This window comes from Dromaius novaehollandiae, chromosome 6 (assembly GCF_036370855.1).
Source record: "Dromaius novaehollandiae isolate bDroNov1 chromosome 6, bDroNov1.hap1, whole genome shotgun sequence".
NCBI classification, from domain to species: domain Eukaryota; kingdom Metazoa; phylum Chordata; class Aves; order Casuariiformes; family Dromaiidae; genus Dromaius; species Dromaius novaehollandiae.
The window spans coordinates 17,885,264-17,905,934 of NC_088103.1; positions in this window are offsets into that span (position 1 = coordinate 17,885,264).

Consider the following 20,671-nt stretch of genomic DNA (forward strand, 5'->3'; position numbering starts at 1 on the left):
AATATTAAAAGGTTTTTTTGGATTTTTGTTTTTGTGGTTTTTTTTTTTTCCTATCAACTACTGTTTTGCCTACAGGTAATAAACATAAATGCAAACATCCATTCAAAAAACAGCACAGGAAGTGACAGCATACACTGTTCACCAGTATATCCTAGACTATTGCTTATAACCACTGGAAATAAAGTCTTGTCATGTTCTCTAAATAAAATACCAATATCTTGCATTTATCTAATAGTAACATTTCATCAAATTTGGATGGGCCAGAAACGCACAGATAGCTACAGCAACATACAGGAATGAATTCCAGTTATCCATAATAACCACTGGAACACTCATTTCACAAATATTGTTTCAAAAAGGAGACAATTGGAAAGAATGGCACCCCTGCCCACTTTATGATAGAGACAAAAGTATATTGGAAGCTTTTATCAGAACTCTAAATGCACTCTGATTTATGTAAAAAAGTAATACAGTCAGTTGTGGAGTTTATTCTGAATGGAAATAGTGTCTGTGGTATACAGCTAATAAACAGCCACTCACAGGAACTGCCAAACACAAATATGAGATATTACAACCCTTTGGTCAGAATGATCTTCTTAACTCACTTGCTACAGGACTAGAAAAGAAATATAAGGGAACCAATAATGGAAGAAGAGAGAGAGATTTCCCAAGATCTTGGTTATGATTAGGTTAATACCAGAATAAGGATTTTGTAATTTTTATTATTAAACAATTGAAACCCAATGCCACATTTAAAACGTTCCATTACGTCCAGGCGCTACTTGGGACTGCCGCTTGCAAAGAATGAAAGACTAAACATATGAAGTCATAAGTTCGGTTCCTAATCCTTCTAATTTCTGCAGAAAAATAAAACAAAGTCAAGTTTTGTTAATGTTTTAATTTTGCTAAACTATGTTAATAACGTTACAATTATTTGTTATGACGCCTATGCATTAGCTCACAACAATATAAGACCTACTACTTACATAACACAGGACAAAATAATTGATTATTATTTACTGCCAAAGGATTAGTTTGAATCCTCAGACATGTTCTGGATCTCTATGCCTTCTTTAGTGCCTTAATGAATGTTGGGGGAGAAGGGTTGTTTGTCTTTTTTTAAGGAAAAATTAACCCTATTAATCTCAATACTTTAAGATCAGCAATTGTTCAGATGCTCTATTCCTAGGATTTAAGTGAAGAAAAAGCAATCGCAGTTTACTTCCTGCTGGTGTGTACATAAACAATGTTTATCACAATAAGCACTAACTTGCCCACATACTCAGCTAGCTATCTCAGTCCATCTTCTGCTTTAGATTCTTAGTGAAAAATCCTTTCATGCGTTGATTTCATCGAAGTAAGATGAACAAGATTTATTCTTTTCCTAGTTTTCCTTAATCATTTTTTTCTAACATATTTACATGTTTTACTTGCTTTTTCTCTGACAGGTTTTCGCAATTTTTTAATAAGACCTATTTGGACCAGTCCAGCATGATAAGAGAGGAGAATAAAAACTAAACATATGAAAGCAACTACAGATGAATAAAACAGTAAGAATTACTAGTTTTACCTGATATTGGTTTGACTGAACTATACCAATTTCACACTGACTTACAGTGCTGACTAGGGACCTGAGCTTGCACTGAGCTCTGGGCCAATGGGACCCTAGTGACTTTGCACAGCTTTAAGTGAAGGTAATAGAAATTGCTGAGTACTCAGCACTAGGAGGGGATCACTTTGTTGGCAGCCTAAATATGCATTTAAGAGCCTAACTCTGTTTCATCATTTTTTAATATCTGACATAGTGTGTCATCATAAAGGACTATGTATACAGCTAATTCTTTTTCTTCCTTTCTCCCCCTCTTCTACAACATCATTTTGTCCTAAGAGCTCCAGGCAGGAATATTAATATTCAGAACTGCTTCGTTGAGCACTGTGTGAGAGCTTACTACAACCCATTATTTAGTAATTTCACCTCTCATGTGCAGTTACTGAGTGTTGCCTCCACTGGTTGTACTCACAATGTTCATAGTTCTGTCTACCTCTTTAAAACTTCAACTTTAGTTGACGAAAAGTTTAGGGCAATGAGACAGCCATCTCTGTTTAGTCTTCTAATACACTGTCTTGCAAATAAAATATTATTTGGCTATCACAAGCACTGCTCCTTGATCCCCTCCACAGTTCTGAAGACCTCAATGATACTAGCTTTTGAAACACACATGAATTATAGCAGGTTGCAGAATCGCCCTCTTCAACATCACGTGGTGTTGTGCAGCACACCCATCACCCGGCGCATCACAGGAAGCAGGTACACAGGTCCCTTCTTTACCCACGCAGACCGGGCCTGCTGAGGGCTCTGTACACTTTCTAATACATTTTTTCTAACATTATCATCTTAACAGCTCCTTCAACATTTATTGTATTTTGAGCAATAAAATCACAAATTAGAGAGAAATCACAAATATAATCCAAATCATCCAAGTATAACAACTTAAATAAGTTTCAGAATATACAGTCATATTATAAAAATCATTATCCCATGCAGCCATACAGACAAAGGAAGGAACATTGTGACTGGTATTTCATTAAGGAGTATCCCAAAGGAGCTCCTGGGAATGGAACCTTAAATACGGTTTCTGTTGCCAATTGCCATCAGGCAGATGATACAAAAGTACTTTCCTGTCCAGTAATAAATTGTTTCATAAATAAGCTTGTTATCAAAGTCATGTACGAAGCATTTACGCAGAAAACACAGTAGAAGGAGGGACGTTGTTCTCGTGCTGCTTCAAAAAAAGCTTCTTACTGTGCTTGACTTATCTCTGATAAGACAGAGCTGCAGCTCATTTTGCTACCAGTGGTCCTTATATGCATGAACCTCCTGAAGCTGTATTACTCCATTCCTGAGGATAAACGAGTATAGAATTTTGAATAGAATGTTGGTAATTTCAAGGGAAATAAATGATCGAATCATTTGGCCAGTCACCTGAAATGCTGAAGTCTAAGTCCTCAGAAGTAGCTAGGTCCCTAACCATCACCTAATTAAAGCAGAGGTAGGCACCTATACCTCCAGGTATATACATATACTTCAGTTCCAGTGCACTGATCATCAACCTAGCAGGGTGCCCTGAACACACCCTGTAAACAGAAGTATTCTTCAATTTTCCAACAGCAAGCTGCTGGCATTATTCAGACTTGAATCCTGTTGACAATACATGAAAGTTACAAAGAGGCTTAGGTACAGAAATAATTTGGCCACAGCATTTCATTGTTCCATTCTTTAGTACAATTCATAGCGCAAACACTTATTATTCAAACAAGGGTATGAAAGCCATACTGAAATGACTCTGCAGCTCTCCAGAAAACTATGCCTAGTTTTTCAGATCAAGAGATTCCAGTCTAATAAAAGTTTGCATGTCACTGTAGTCCAACAAATTACACTATCAGTTGGCAAAAAGCATACATCACCTGATATATGTGTGTGTCTGATGTGCAGGCACGAAGTCAATTGCAGGATTAACTTTAAATAGTTCAGCTTTGCTGAAAGAACTGAAGTAATGTTACAGTAGTGAAGCTGTGTTACAACAATGACCTAGATAACACAGAAGACACTGCCTGTAAAAGGAAGCTGGTATTCTAGCATGTCATCCAGTCAGCAGTCATCCAGAATTCTAGCACAGACAATAAATTGGCAGACGCAACAAACTATTATCATCATCTTGCAGAAGTAAAAAACTTGAACTCGGAATTAGTGAAAGTTGTTCTACTCATCTCTTTACTATCTTAGCATTGTCCAAAGCATATGTAATCCTGATATGAAAATAAACAGGTCTCAGAAGTACATAATGTCAAGAGATGTACAGCATGGCTGACTGAATTTTCATATCCTAACAAAGTGAGGTAGCTCTGGAACATTGTAACAGGGTACTAATGCCAGATATCTGGAATTACTGAAAATCTCTTACAATAGCAGACAGCCTACATAACTAGTTGAACTTTCCTAAAGCAGACATCTACTATCCTATTCCAAACTGCTTTGCATAATTGGTGTAAATACCTTTGATTAAAATGTGAAAATGGTTTATTTCCTAATTGCTTTACGTACTTGAAAACTACACATTCCCTCAGTTCCTGTAGGTAAAATAACTCCAATTCCTGCAACCTTTCCTTAAAAGTCATGTTTTCTATAACTGTAACTGTCTTCACCACTTTGCCCGAAATCTCTGCAATTGCTTCACTTCTGTGATAAATGCAGACTCATCAGAATTCTCCAACAGAGAATTTGCAAGGGCTGAACAGAAATATCTAACTTTTTACCAATTACACTTTTGTTTATGCATCCTAGAATGATTTTGGTCATCCTTTTCTCAGTAGAAAATCATGGCTGACACATAATCAGACCTTTGTCTTCAGAACAATTGCTTAGTTGATCATATCAAATTTTATATTTGCACAGCTAATTATTCCTGTATTTGAAACTGTTTTTTCTTTAGAAAATCAGGTTGTCTGTTTCATTTCTCCTTGTTTTTTTTTCTAGAGGCTACTACATAGTTTTTTTTTTTTTAATTTTGTTCAGGAATTGTAGCCAGAATTCTCTGTTTCCTACTCCTTATGTTTTAAATGCAGACATTTAGGTCTGTCTTCTTGTTCTTCTATTACCACACCCATTAACCGCGAGTTTCCAAAGATGACAGCCAACATTCAAATTGTTGCAGTCCATTTCCTGAGTACATAAACACTGAAATTCAGTACAGGCCAGTCTGAAAATGTCTAACTTGATTAAAAACCTTCAGATCTATTTTTCCCTTTAGTAGTTTAAGTTCTTATCTCTATCACTGGCTAAGATATTATATGTTTTTATTTAAGGACAACATACTACATTTCTGTACATTACTTCACACAGCCAGATGTGAGGTGAGAATTATGGTGAAGTTAGGTTAGAAAAGCCAGAGCGTTATGCACTAAAACAGTTTATCAGAACTTCAGCATCTGTGAGCATGAAAAATCGTATATGATTAATTTATTTTTAGGAGTGAGTTATCCTCCTGTAAAACTGCACAGTTTGCCTACTTTTGGCCTCAGGGAGGTAAAATGCAACAGTCATTCTTTACGATCAAAGTAGGCTTAACAAGACTGTTAAGGGAATTTTCTCAACATCCTCTCAACAGCTGCATGGGCAACTGGTCAACTAGTGATCCATATTCACTTTTTTTACAATTCCTTCCCCAGTCATCACTACTCTACCAATGTATACAGTTAACACTTGACACACACTGCCTTTTGGAGGCACATGAACAGATCACACAGTCATAGGCCTGGCCTTGTAAACATCAGTACCTAGATATGCATTATATGATTTCACTGAAGTAAAGGTAAAACCAAAACTGATTTTTTTTTCTTTTAGAAATAGCAAAAACAATTGGAAGAAAAGGAAATAAAATATAATGTTTTAAAATACTTGTTCTATATTTTGCGTGATTGCCTACTGCTGCAGAAACACTGAAATGGAAGTTACAATATCAAAATTAAAAAAAAGCTGCAGCAGACCAAATTCTCCTGTCAGCAGAGCAGAATCCAGTCTGCAATTTTAAGTCAAATAAGACTGCAGAATATGAAGAGGAAAGACTATGTCAGGTTTGTTTTCAGAGCCGAGACCCTTACTGGCTTATCTTTGTTGTCATTTTCAAGAGAATCTCTTTCCCCCTTTCCCTGCATGGGTTCTGATGCTCTCAAGGGGGAAGCTCAGAACAGGTAAGGTGTTAAAAGATGAAGATACTGTGCGAGTACAATAGAAGAGTCAAATTTAATCATAAAATCAAAGTGTTACATAAAACAGACAGGAAATGAAATTAGACAGTTACCTAAGGATAAAAATAATATTGCAGCTGTGCAAATGCCCACTGCTGCACGATGCAGCTATCACCACTTACAGAATATTTTTAACTGCCACTCTGTAGCTGTTAAAGACTGTAGTGAGAGACAGGTCAGGGCTTGCCTACCTGAAATTTGCACTGTCTGCCATATGCTGTTGCAGTGAAATTGCAACGCTGTATCAACTTCATCTTACAGTGAGCTAGAGGCTTTTGCTGTATCTGCTAGTGCCACCTACAGTGGACTGAAGGCCAGCTGTCGTATTTCTGATTCTCCCTTGCTTTAGTACAACAGCAGTGATTTGAACAAGCAAGCAAGAATGGCCACCTGAAATGAATCAAAAATGTATTTAAAAATAGCAAAAAAACTCCGTTTTTATACAGACAAATTGGTTTGGCAGATGAAAACACTATTGAGAAAAAGAAGCAGGCAGGCAAGCAAGCAGGTGAAAAGAGAAGATGATCAATAAACCATCAGACAGATTAGCCTAATAAGCAAAATACAAGCCAGATGATCAGACTTTTGCTAACAGATATGCAAATGGAGAACAGATTATACAGCTTGGAGAGATGGAGATAGTTAGTTGATGGTTGATATCCACCGAGATGGATAAATTGAAAGCACTTTTTGTGACTTTTAACTGAGACTTTTTATCTTACCATATTTTCTTTATTCCATTTCCAATATAAGAATACCATATTTCCTGTTATTTTGTGTTAGCCCTTTCTGCATGTTTTTGAGAGAAGACAAATATCATAACCACAAAAAACACAAAAACACAAAAAGGGAAATTCAGCAGCAAAGAGTACCAAACAGATCTATACATGTTTGGCAATGTAGAAGACATCACGGGATCTGGAGACAACTCGTATCTTTGTCATAGACTTTTTTACACAGTTTCTGAGTATGTCTAAACAACTCACTAGAGAGCAGTGCAGAGAGTCTTAAACTGGAACGTCCAAATCAAGCATACAGCAAAATTCCATTTCCTGTGTCCAATACAGAGTATCTGTAATACAGCATATCCCTCAGCAGAACTAATGAACTAACGCATGCCAATGCTAGAAGGCTCAGTCAACGACAATTTAAGGCTCTTTGAACCTCTTTGAGCAGTATGATGTAGTATTGTCTTCAGTCTGTTCACCTTTCTCTTCCCACTCGCAAAGCAAAATAACATTTCATTTTTTCCTCTTTGCTTATCTTTTCTAGTTAGGTTGTTCAGACTCTGAGGCACAAACCATACATTTTTAGAAGGATATGCTGTATAGTACCTACTCAGCAGGGTCTTGATCTCATCTGGGCTCTGCTGGGGCTTTCAAAACACAGCTTTTAAAAAAAAAGTCAACAAAAAGGAGCTGCAGACATTTTAAATAATATTTTAGCAAGGAAAGATTTTAAAGGCAGGGGGAGGTAGCTCCTTTCATTTAGGTCAGCTGGCAAGGTGCCCTCCTTAAAATTATGATTTTCACCTATACATCACACAGATACTAGATACTAAAAGCTGCTCTTTGTGGCATCACAGATGATCAGGCAGAGCGTAGAGAGCCAAGGATTAAGGGTAAATTTCAGCCAGGTAGCGTAATCCCAACACTGCCTTTGTTCTCATCCTGCATTATTGATACTGTCCTTCCAAGAATTAATTCATCCTTTATTTCAGAAACTGAATAATAAAGATGATAGTAGTTGGTACATGTGAACAGCTCCTTCAGTACCTCAAGGTGTTACAATTATCATTTCTCTTAAGCCTCTGTTGCCCTCCTAAAAGTGAAAGACTATTCTGTTCTGAGGTCCTGAATTCAGGACAAAACTTTTTTCGTAGACATGATGTTGTTACAGAATGACTGAATTACTGAATTAATCAGCACGAGAGATGACAGTTTCCACAACAAAATGCAATTTCTACTGAGTCATAACACTTACATTTGAAAGACAGCAGGACTCGATTATTTAGTACAGCATTAGAACAATGTTAACTGAAAATTAAAGAGAATCAACACCCATCAATGTCAGGAAACACAAAGTTAAGGTTAGGATCCTCAACACCCATTTTCATATTGCATAGTTTTTTGTGGCACTTCGGATAACTGAGTTACATCATTTCTCTCTAAAAATCCTTATGGTATTTCCAGTAAACACTGTGGCATTAGTGAAGAAAGAGGACAACATAAAATAATTTTGGAAGCCCTACCCTGCTTAACAAAAAATCCCTGATGAAATATATAAATCAGACACTGCTGATATACAAGTGAGAGCTGAACTCACCATCTGTTTTACTACTTACACACTGAGAGGCCCCAACTGAAAAGTACCTCATCATATTACTTGCAAAACAGAAGGGAGACAAGCTTCCAAAGAGCATGTAATTTTCAATAAATAGGGAAAGCATGTGATATTGAAAAAAATTTCATGCTCATTTCAAGGAAATGCCAAATAATTTATTAGAGCAAAATAAAAAGAGAAAAAGTGCCAACAAAAGCTACAGAAGATATATGACAGTTTCCAAGCATGGAGAAAGCCAGACAGAGACATTATTCATGCTACTGAGCAGGACAGGGTACGGCATACACTGGCAGCTATGTACGTTGAACAACTTGATACATTGACAGGGAATGTTCGTTCTGTCTCTGCAACCAGAGCGCTAGGATCTACTTCTTGAACTAAAGACCTATTAATCTGATAGATAATAAGTGATGATACCAACATTCCTGTGGTTACAGTCAGACAGAATTCCATACAGCCAAATAAGACGACATACACTATTTTTCCAGCTTCTGCAATCTTTTCTGTGAAGTCTATCAGGCATTTCATGTGAGTCAACATGCAATCCAAAATCCTCAGTCCTTCCTAAACCAGTTCACTCACACTGAAATCAGAAAACGATTCACCAAATGAAGACCTCAAAACTGAGTGCTCTGTCACATAATCTGCCTTATCATTTCTCATACTAATCTCTCTTAAAATCCTGGAAATTCACTGGCAGTTCATCACCAGCTATCCTTAAATTACCAGCAGTTCTAAGCACTAAACAGCTTTTGTTTATTTCCATCATTTTATAGCATTACCTCTTGGTCTTAAATGCTATCAATTGTTCTAACAATTGATCCTTAAAGTGGGAGAATGTGCCTAAAAGGGGGATTTACTAGGTGTTCACTACTGTTACTTTCTATTTTGGTACACTGATCTCATGACAAGTTTTTCTTAAAAGTGCCTTGAAAAAAAAGCGGAACCTTGCAGTTTCAGAAGATCCTTCAACATGATATTAAATTAACAATTTTCCTCTTAATTTTTTTTTTTTTTTTTTTTGCCTGCCTTTAACAAATTGTATAAGAAGAGAAGGTGAAACATCATTGCTTCTGCAAAAAGGTTTTCTGGTGCATCACTTTGAATAAAGAGAGAAAAAAACAGAAGATATATACGCTAATAGCTGAAAGAAACAGAATTTTGAACACTTTTCAGCAAAGCAGAAATACACTATGCATCAGAGTAGTGAACAACTTCCACTATATCAAAGCTATACAGTATGCCAATCAATATACATTCCCACAGGAGGGTTTTCGTGAGGCATTGAAGGTGTATACAGGAAAGTATGACCCATGAAAAATCACAAGAAGAATTTTTTTTTTCTTTTTTACTTGGAGAATGGAATAGAATGTGATCACAGCAAAAATATGTAAGAGTAACACATAGGAACTTTACTGAAAAACTCCAAACCTAATCTAACAGGTCAGGCTGGCCGAGTGATTAAGTAGAATGGACAACAATCAGCACTGGCAGTTAAACACTGGAAAGGCAACTTCACTAAAAGCATACTGGCTATCCAGCAAAAAAGTATGATCTACAAAGGAGGAACTTGGTAAATACTTAGTAAAAATGCAATGAATATAACTTTAAATATGGAAATGAAACCAATCCAATAGCCTACCTGCTCTTTGGCACAGAGTGGCATCCAGGGAAAGACCCTCAAAACAAGATTCTGTTATTCTGTGTTGTAAGAAATGACTGGAATACAGACCTCTCTCAAATGGGCTTTGTAGTCCACACATTCCAGCCAGGGGAATTCTGGGGCAGTCTACAGATGCCGCAGTCATACACACTTTCACTTTCAGTTCCCAATATCTTGACTATTCTAGTCCCCCTCCAAAATGGCATAAATCACTTTGTGTCATCTAGTCTTCTGCTTATTACGAATAGAAACTGGAATAATGTAGCTCTGTAGTTTGTTTGGCTGTATGAATTATTTTTTTCTAATATGCTTAGCCTAGGATGCTATTAGAATAATGACTAAGAGCCAAGGCCTTCGTAGTATGTAAAAATAGGTATTAGGCTTACATCCTGAAGTTTCAAATTTAATAGATAAAAGATTCACATATACAATGTGACATATACAATGTACAGAGTGAAAAATGTAATGGTGGGTCACATACCACTTTTATCGTACCTGAGGATTGGCTAGAAATGATAGCAAGTATTTCCATTTAGTTTGTAACCTCCTAACTAAAGGGAAAGATAAGTAAATAAGAGAGGCAGAGAATAACACCTAGGGAAGAAAACTAGTATTAAAAAAAACAGAGTCCTACAGAAATTATGAATATACAACTCTGGCAAAGCAAAGACATCTTAAAGTAGGAGTTAAAAATCTTTCCATTCCTTAAGTCCTTGCTATGCCCTTACTGCTGTGTAAAGGAAACCCCAGTCTTATGCTAAGTGACCTGCAGATTCTAACTGCACTCTACAGTTTTCACATGCAGCAGTATTAAAAATAAAAGCCCCAGATCTTCAAACGCCTCACATACATACTCTCATTTTACTACGTATATATGTGTATATATTTTAATTTCCCTAAATCACAGCAATGAATATTTTAACCTTAATTGTATCCAAGTCAGCAAAAGGGTGTATTATTCTGTATGACGGAAAGTGAACACTCATATGAAGGAGCTTATAATCAACTAATTCACTATGCGCAGAATATCATGCAGCTCAGATGCAAGTTTGTGGTTTGCCTGTGAAGTCAAAACAACAATAAATCTACAATAAGCTAGGTTTGAAAGGATTTTGTGTTGAATTTATTTATCCAGGACATAATTTCTACTGGCCGATAACATCTATGTGATGTATGTGGGAATACTTACCCTACTTTGTTTACCATGTTTTAACATGAAAATATTGTACAGAAGTTCAGGTTAGAGCAACTGTCCCTCAACAGCTAACCTGCTGTTTTGACACATACAGTATAAACAGACACGTGAGGTAAGTTAGCTTTTATGCCAAACAGATGCATACTCGGTAATTGTTACATGGTATATAAGTACTTTGTCAACAGAATCAACACTTTTTTCAGAATGGAGTCCACAATGAGTATACAGAAATTATAATTCCTAATGGCTGTGCTCAATTTTCCTTCCAGGCTGTTTCTTACTGACTAGTATTGCTATGAACAAAGCAGAGCAACTCAGAAATAGCAGACTCCATCTGAATTCACACATCATAATGATTTGACTAACCAGTAATTAATAAAGAATTTTTAAGTCTGTCAGTTTTTATGCTTCATCCAACCCTTTTAAAAATCCCAGGCTAGATTCAAATCGACTAAAGCTAACTTGAACTTTTCTTTTAGTTGCTCTGCGTTTTTTTCTGTTTGGTCGTTTGGTGGGTTTTTGGTTTATTTCTTGATTTTTTAATATGGTCCCCTTCCTTTCTATTCTTCCACAAATCTATTATCTCATACAGTCATATTGTTTTTAATTTCCCAATTATTTCTAGTCTATTTAAAGACTGCATTTGCTTCTTTTACTTTGCTATTGACAAAGTTAATTTTTCCTTCTTATCTAAAGCCTTCGTCCCAACTTTTAACACATTTCTTTTATGATATTATAACAATAATCATGTTTGACTACATTGCTCCTCTAAACTATTGCCTTCACTTCTTCTTTAATATATGTGTGTGTGCATGCATACGTATATATGTTGTACACTTATGCAGAAATACATGGATTTGCTCAAGTAAAAGAACTGCACAGCTACCTTAGCATGTTAGCTGTACTGACTATAGTTAACTGGAATCACCTATCTTGGGAGTATGCATGTAGCACTGATTCTGCAGCACAGCATAAAAGGGATGACTTACCTCTTGAAAAGTTCATTGACTTTCTATCTCTGACTGCATCAATTCCAAAACTCCCTTCCTGATGTACAAAGCTCTCTGTGTAAGCCTACTTCACCATACAAATCCTTTTGCTTTCGGTTCCACCTAAGCCTTCTGCAGGTTCCCCACATCACTCCTTGGTCCTTCCTAAACCTATTCTTTTCTTTGGATTTTTTGCCTAAGCAAAAAATGACACTGGCTGCCCACATGTGGAACACCTTTATCGCCCTCATCTGACATGATTTCTTTTCCTGTCTTAATCCATTAGTGCCAGGCTGCTTCTTCCCTTTAGTGCCTCTTATATTATCCTAACACACTCTCTGCATTTCCCAAACAGTTGTTCCAAGCTTCAGTGTTTGTCTTGACTAATACAGATCCCCAGTTTCTTGAGGCAGAGGACATGTTTTATCCATCTAAGAAGTCATGTAAGTTTACAGCTTATGTAAATATTTGTTAATAATAACAGCCATAACATACACATCTGTTAAGACAGTCGAACACTTTTGACCACACACTTCTGCCCATACAAAACAGAAACTAGTTGGTGAAAGATTAAGAAGTTTAGGAGTGAGAGAAACAAATGGATTTCAGTAGTTAAAAAAAAAAAAAAAAAAAAGCAGCAAGTTAGAATAGTGCAAAACTGAGGAAAGGTAAAACTTTATACAAATATCTCATGATTCTGAAAAATTCAGAGAACAAAAGATTTCTGCACTTAGAGCTTGATACATTTGCATTACTCAAAACACTAATAAAGAGTTTAAAACTTTAAATAGCTCGAATTACACCTATGCTAAGGACTTAGAAACCTTGGCAGCTCCAACCCATCCAATATGAGAGCAGCTGGTTGAAGGTGGGCAGAACAGCATACAAAAAGCACTTGCAAAATCTTGACGAGAGCCTATTCTCCTAAGAGCCACCAGGCATCTGTGAACGGGTGACAAGTGGATGTTCCCAAATTCACTAGAGGTTTATCTGTAGTCCTAAAGTCTGACTGTTGCTTGAAGTGTTAGAAAACAGGTCTGTGAGCTCAGGAGAAGCAGTTGCTCACACTGAATTTATTTCTATATGCTAGATCACAGATACCTTTCACACATTTGTGCATAATCCTGCAAACATTTCAATAAACTAAGGTACTGCAATAATCAGCAAGGACTTTTTCCTCCTCCCTCTTATAATGCACAGACTTCCCACTGTGGCAAGTAAGTATGTAATTGTTTGCTATTCCTCTGAAAACATATTATATCTTAAATAAAATGCTTGATTTAATGTGCATATTCTCATATATTCTCATTTTTCATTTTCCTCTGTAAAACAAATTGCTGTACAGGACTGGCCAATGTCCAAAATCCAATTTTTTTTTTTTTTTTTAATGAGGAAAGCACTTAGCAGTTTTAAAATAACCTTATCTTGAAAAAAAAATGAAAGGAACATGGAAAAAGTGGCATTCCCTGATCAAAACTTTACTTGTCAAACATTTTTTTCTTTTCAAAATGTCTGTTTTCCCCAGCAAAGAAAGTTCACCTTTAAAACTAAACCTAGGGTTAACAGCTGTGAACTAGAAATAATGTTATTATATTTAAAGTATTGTAGCTTGTCTTCCAAATCTAATATTACTTAATTTTACAATACCAGAAAATGCTACCTCTCAATATTGGATTGCAATTTGACCTAAAAGTATTTAAAGCCACAAACAGCTATGCTTTCTTGTAATAAACTCACAAATATTGAAGGGCAAGAGTAGCTGCTGCAGATTTCTGTGTGTAATAGAGATCTTTTAATCTCCAAAGCAGGCCTTCTTTTTACATGGATAGTAGGAAGAAAAGGAAAGGAAAGATGATGGAGCAGTGTTTTTAGTGGCAAAGGATGCAAGAAGAAACTAGAAGAGAGGGTGAAAGACAAAGCTTTAATTAGCCCCTATTGTCAAAAACAACAATGGTGACTCTTCCCGAAAACTTTACTGTTCAACTGTTGCCAAAATAACAAATAAAAACCCATACACCAAGCATGCACAGCTGTCTCCATGCCAGCGCCGATTCGTCTCCAGTATGCCCTGTGCCAGCTGCTTTTGTTACGATGGGGCTTCTGGAGAATAGAACAATGTGTTACGCCTTTTTTCATGATATCTTCACTTAGAATTGCTACAACTGCTCACACAGTATTTGCTAAATTAGGTGTGCATTTCTAAAAGCACTGTTTTTTTCCAGTGACGCTCCATATACAACCCTGACTGCTGGTTACAGTGCCTCTTGAGAGTAATGAAGCTATGAGTAATAGAGAAGGATAGAGAAGAAAGCGGCATAAGATAAAAAAACCCCAAACATTAATAATCTTTAACCTCACACTGAGTCCTTGAATCACACAAATAAGAACTCTGGGATTTGATCCCTATTACAGGGAAGGAAAAATCACCAAAGCACTTAAGATTTATCTTTAGCACTAGCATTAAAATACAGCCACAGAAGTGGAGTAGGCAACTCACATGTCAAACCATCATTATGTACCTGGAGCTGGGCATTTGTTGGGTACATCGTGTGATGCTGTCACGTTGCTTTCATTCATTTACATTTTGTACGTTTAAAAAGCTTGGGAAGTTTGAGAAATAGAGATATCTCTAATATACAAAGCAACCTTCCATTTACCAAAGAAGGAGAACAGTTGCTGGAATAGAAGCTTGAGAAAAGGCAGGAAAGGACAACACCTTATTAGTGTTTTACTGATCAACAGAGCACGGACAGCTTAAACAGGCAATTTAGTGCAGAGACTGCAGTCCATAACTGTCACCTGAAAAATACTATAAGAAGAGAATATACCATTTAATCCATTCCTAATAATAAAAAAGCATGAAATTATTTAATAGTGGGTACAGCATCCTGTTATTTTAGTACCCTGCAGCTGTCTGACAGAGCTCTGTCTCACACCCCATGTCTAAGAGACAGTAAGGGGTTATTATTGCTTCGGTCTTTCTATTGCTGCATAATTTACATAATTGGCATAATATTTAAACTCTCCATTATCTGGGCTAGTTTCATCATACTTATCCTATCATGCGTTTTTGATTGTCTCTGAAAACACAGGGATTTTTCCTTCTGTGTAGCTTCTGTAAAAACTTTAATTGCAGTTGAAAATGAAGAAACATTAATTTACAAGCAGCCAATACACACACACATGGTATCTTTACCTGTGTGTTTTAAAACCATTCCTCTAGAAAGAAGGATCAAGCTACTGTTGTTTGCTCCCTCTGGCTTTAGTTTTGTTCATGGGCTTCAGCATTGCAGGGAAATGTTTTTCTCACCATTATCTTCTAGAGGCCTCTCATTCTTCATCGCAGATTTTCTACAGTGCAGTTGATTCAAATCAATTTTTCCCCTGAAAAATCTGTTTCCAAAATTCAATACTTCAATGATCAAGCACTTAGAAATACTTTGTCTTTAGACATTATGATACCAATGAAGAGAACAGTAACAGCTGTTCAGAGCCTCATGCCACAGTACACCACCGAGTAACAACTACTAAGGTGACTATACTTTTATTTACAGCACCTACCTACTAAGTCAGAATACACTATTTTTTTATTCTCAAATACCTTACCAACTCTTTTTCTTAACATCCTAGATGGGTAATTTAGTAAAGATGGTTGAAAAACACAAAGCAAGTATTTCTGAAGTAAGTCTAAAATTTATGTTTATTTTATAAGCAGAAAATAAAGACATGAAATCAAGTAGGCTCTGATTTTGGTGCTTATTTATGTCCCAATCAAGACTGAACCCTAAGGAAACTGAAGATGACATTTAACTGAGTAGCTTGTTCAAAAGTAATTCAGTAAACAACATATATGTCCAGGAAATAGTTATTTCAATTCCTTTCAAAAAAAATTTTGGGGAAAAAAAATCATATGATAGTAAATTTTGATGTAACATGATTCCTGGACTATTACCATAATCTCTATTTTAAAAGATTGCTAACATATTAGGTCACTTATGCAGTTATCTTTTAGGCTGAACAGAGTATTGGACAGCAATGGGGATTTATTTTTATATATTATAAAGTGCCTGCAAAATAGCTATAATGTTTTGGATTTCAAGTCCAGCCTGCCAATCCATGGTGACACATGGCCTTCTCGAATTTTACTCTTCACAGGGTTACTAATGTTGAATTCTTACCAAAATGAGTAGCTTAATTTAAAATCAGTGAGATTTAGGTTTTAATCTAGAATCAGTTAATTAAGAACAGAAATGAAGCACTTTCAGTCTCTTATCAAAGTATCCATTAAGTTCTTCCAGCTCAGTGTTTCATAAATGCTACATATTACATGTGCAGACAGTTCATCCATTCACTGTTGTCTCTACAGTAGAGTCCCAAGACAACTTACCAGAGTACAAGACCAACACACTTGAGGCCCTGTCTCCTCGCAGCGTTTAGGAGGTGTACCGGGGACCAGCACATCGGCTGGGCTGGGTCCAGGAGCAACTGCCCTATTAGCAACAAGCTCCTGCCAGAGGCCAAGCTGCTGTTTTAGGCTAGTAGGAAGCTGAATTTGGTTGGGAGGCTGGCTGAGGTAACAGAGATGAATATGCTGGAGAACAGGATTTTTCAAAATTGACACTCTTCAAATTCTGCATATTTTAGAAGACACTTGATCTCACTTGGCAATCTACTAGATGGCAGATCTGATATACAGTATGATTTCTAAAACATGATAGAATTATGAAATTCAAAACTTTTATATTGTTAATAACAAGAATCAAGTCGTTCCCCTCGCCCCTCCATTGTTAAGACGGTAAAGGAAAGGCCAGTGAGACAGAGGACAGATCAGCATCAGAATTGCTAGGATAATACCAGACGAAGAAAGAACATCAAATCAAAGTATTCTGAATACACTTTAAAAGGTTATTCCTTATAACGAAAATATTTCCAGACAAAACATACTAGATACTGTGACCAAGCAATTCTAATAAAAGTTCCAGGGAACAAAAGTAAGTTAAATTTGAAAAGTTTGTGATCTGCAGAAACTTTTACATGTCAACACAATAAATAAGGGTTTCTTGGAAGAAAAAAGACATATACAAGAAAGAAAAAAGTGCAATTAATGTATAATCTAGTTAAGATGTCTGATCTGAAGAAGAGTCTAGCCACAGCCTATGTCTATTTTTGGAGAATAATGGCAAGGGTTTGGAAAACCCTTAGGCCACAACTGCAGCTTTTATCCAGTCATTTTATACATCAGTGCAATAGTACAGCCTTTGTACAATCGTGTTTATGCAGAAGGTCAACTGGATCTCCCCCAGCCCTTAGGGCAGAGCTGATGACAGCTCTTCATGCAGTGTGATGTTCTCTGATGGGAACAAAATAAAAAAGAAAACTTTTTTTGGAGTAACTACCATGTGCACTATTAGGGATTTTTAACGTATTGAGCTGTGCTACCATGTACTACTCACATTATATACATGCTGTGCTGAACTTAATAGGTCATTACAAGCCTTTTGGCAGTAGATCCTGTATTTTTAATTGGCAGTGCTAACAGACATCAGTGTATCCCTTATTCCTCCTCCCTTCCTGCTATGTTAATTTTAGCTAACATAACATTCATTAAAGTAACTGTTTATAAATAGTTGACTAGGACTTGCCCGAATACACTAACAAAATAATACTTTGCATAAAAGGGCAGTTAAGTCTCATTAAGAAAAAAAGAAAAATCTGAAAGTTACTTTCAAATTTTTCACTCATCACAGAACTCCCGAGAGAGACTGACTGGCACACCCATCTTCTGAAAGCTGCTGCAGGTCCAGATTTCCTGAGAGTGGTCCTTGAATTCATTTCAGGTAATCCCACCAAGTTCGATGGATTTACTTGAGGTTTGTAGATAGTGCCATGGAGGCACGGCAGGTTTACATTGATCTAATACTGCAACCATCATTAAGAGGTCCAGTCCTGCCTTCATTTTTCCTCTTTAAAGCTAGCTGAAAACTCATCCCTCTCCTCTCCTCCCCACACACCGCTTTTAGTTTTTGGTCCTCTGGGCCAGTTCCCAGTTCAGCCTTATGAGCTGGCAATTCAGTCCAACCCACCCACATCAGCTAAGGCACTACAGGGGCCACTGGATGGGGCCCTTAGGGACATGGGGATATAGTCATCCCTGAAACATTTTTAATGATGAAATACATTTGGACTCCATTTGCATGGGACAATATTAGCTACCAGTTCTAAATCCTTAAGGGTAATGGGGAACAACAAAATTTGATCATCTTTTCTTGTTCTCTTAAGTCTTGTTCTTTGAAGTAATGTACTGTAATACTTAAAAGAATTTCACTATTACTTTTTTATTACTTTATTACTTACCATAATAGTAATTAATTAAAGAAATTTCTGCTTAAACTATAAGTAACTTCTCATACTGTTCTGCGTTTTCATGTATGTAACCAGTAAATATTTCACCCATATTAGATGGGACAACATTACATATTGTCATGCTATAAGCCCACAAAACATTCTTTTCATCTGAAAACTAAAAATTCCTTGAATAGCAATAGTAGCAATAGATATCTTGCCTTTACGGTGAACCTTCAAAGTACAGTATAGAGGAAGGGACAGCATTTTTCTGTTATAAAGACCACTTTTCTCAGCAATTCACACAGATCATGAGACAACAACCATTGGCTGTAATTACTTTGGGCTGCATTTGATATAATGGCCTCACGATGAAAGGTTTCCTGCTCTGTAGCTGCTAAATTATCTTAGCGCTTGGCTAATGTTTTACTAAACATGATAAAATTAGCTCTATCAATACTACAACTTAGAAGCACTACTTGCAGATAATTTACTTCACCTTCATTAGAAACTATGATTCTTTTCCATAGAGGGAAAGCTGGACAATTTTTAATCAATTTGTGGGTAAAATTATTAATTTCAGTTAAGTCTGACTGGATTTGATCAAAGAGGAAAAAAAGGTAGAGTGGTGTCTGAAACTTCCTTTCAACTGACAGCCCAAAAGAAATGCCCTGGCAAAGAAAGCTCAACATCAGTTCCACCCTTCTCCTGAGGGATTTTGACCCTCTGTCTTCCAGTTGTGCCTCTGACTGTCTCCAATCAGCAACTGAGTAAAAAAGAGGATTCATTTTGTCCCTAAGATATTCACTTGTGACAAAGTACACCCAACTTCCAGATATTCTTCCTGGAAAATGGTTATTATATCCAAAAGCAAGCAGAGAATCCACAGAGGACTGAGAGCAGCTGAAACCACAGCAAAGTAACAAGATGTTCTTTTGAGAACTGAAGCCGGCATCCTACATCTTGTGAAGGCAACACAACTCCGATTATTTAAAATATGAACATTATTTCTAGTCTTCCTCTTACATCAGGTTTGTGAATAACTGTTTCATTAATTTTGCTTTTGAGTATAAGACAAAATGCCCCCTCCTTTTTCTTTAACGCAAAATGATCCATTCTTTTCCCAGATTATTTTTATATTTTGATAGGAAAGGCATAAGCATTTTTCTTAGTTAGAACCAATAATGTTGTTATTATTACAAGTATTATTAGCCTGCCAAGCTGACAATCAATTATTTGCACAGCCTGACTCCCAGGTTTGTCAATAACCTGGAGTAAGTTTTTATTTGTAGTTCCAGAAATAAGCATTGTGTAATTGCTAGGAATGCAGAGAAGGCTATCTACTGAAGCATACTTGATGACTGCAGAATAGTTACACAGAAGTTGTGGCAAAAATGCCCCATAGCTGCAGAATGAATAGTTTCACAGAAGTTGTGGCAAAAATACCCTGTAGCTGCAAAAGGCCTTTCCAGAGTATCACTGCTGCTTCAGGGGTGTTCAAATCATTTGCATTAGAGGAGGATCTCCCATCAGTGTTTCCTAGTTCACACATAAGCATTCTTTTACCTTTCAATTAATACAACTTACTGTGAACCTCAGTCTTGAGAAAACATTGCCTTTTAAAGATGGAGTTTTAGAGAAGCACAGAAAATGAAGGGGAGAACAAATGAGACAAAAAAAGGCTCATTGCTGTGTTTTAGAAATTAGTGGCCCAAATCAAGTTCACCATTAATTAACAAGATAGATCTTCATGCACATATTTGGGGGAGGGGGCAGTCCAATAGCAATAGCGATATCTGATGATTGTAAACAACCAATGCTAATTCTATGCCCATCCCATGACAGCTAGTAATTAAAATTCTTTTGACTTCATGAATTCCTGATAAAGGTTAATACATTTGGTTTTTTGCATACCCTTATTCAGTTCAGCATTACATTGCTTCACAGACCAATAAATTCCTTTTCACTGCTATTTACCCTGAATCACTTTTGCTCTGAAACTGTAAGACCGGTTTTCTTGTAAACAAATTCCATTTCCCTACCAGAAACTTAAACAAAGCCTAGATCTAATGAGAAGGACACTTGAATCCTTTTCTTAACAGACTGATTTTAACATATTAGGAAAACCAGAATCACCACCTGCCCGATGAACAATAAAGGATTTGCCTTTTCAATTGCTAACTGGAAATTCATTGTTACGAAGGATATTCTAAAAAATGGAAAGGTCAATAATAGATGGCTGGCTTTACTCATTCCCACTGCTGCACTAATATTCCAAGGTAAGCCATCTTACACTTCTGAGATACAACAGGGACGCAAGGCTCAAAAGACTGA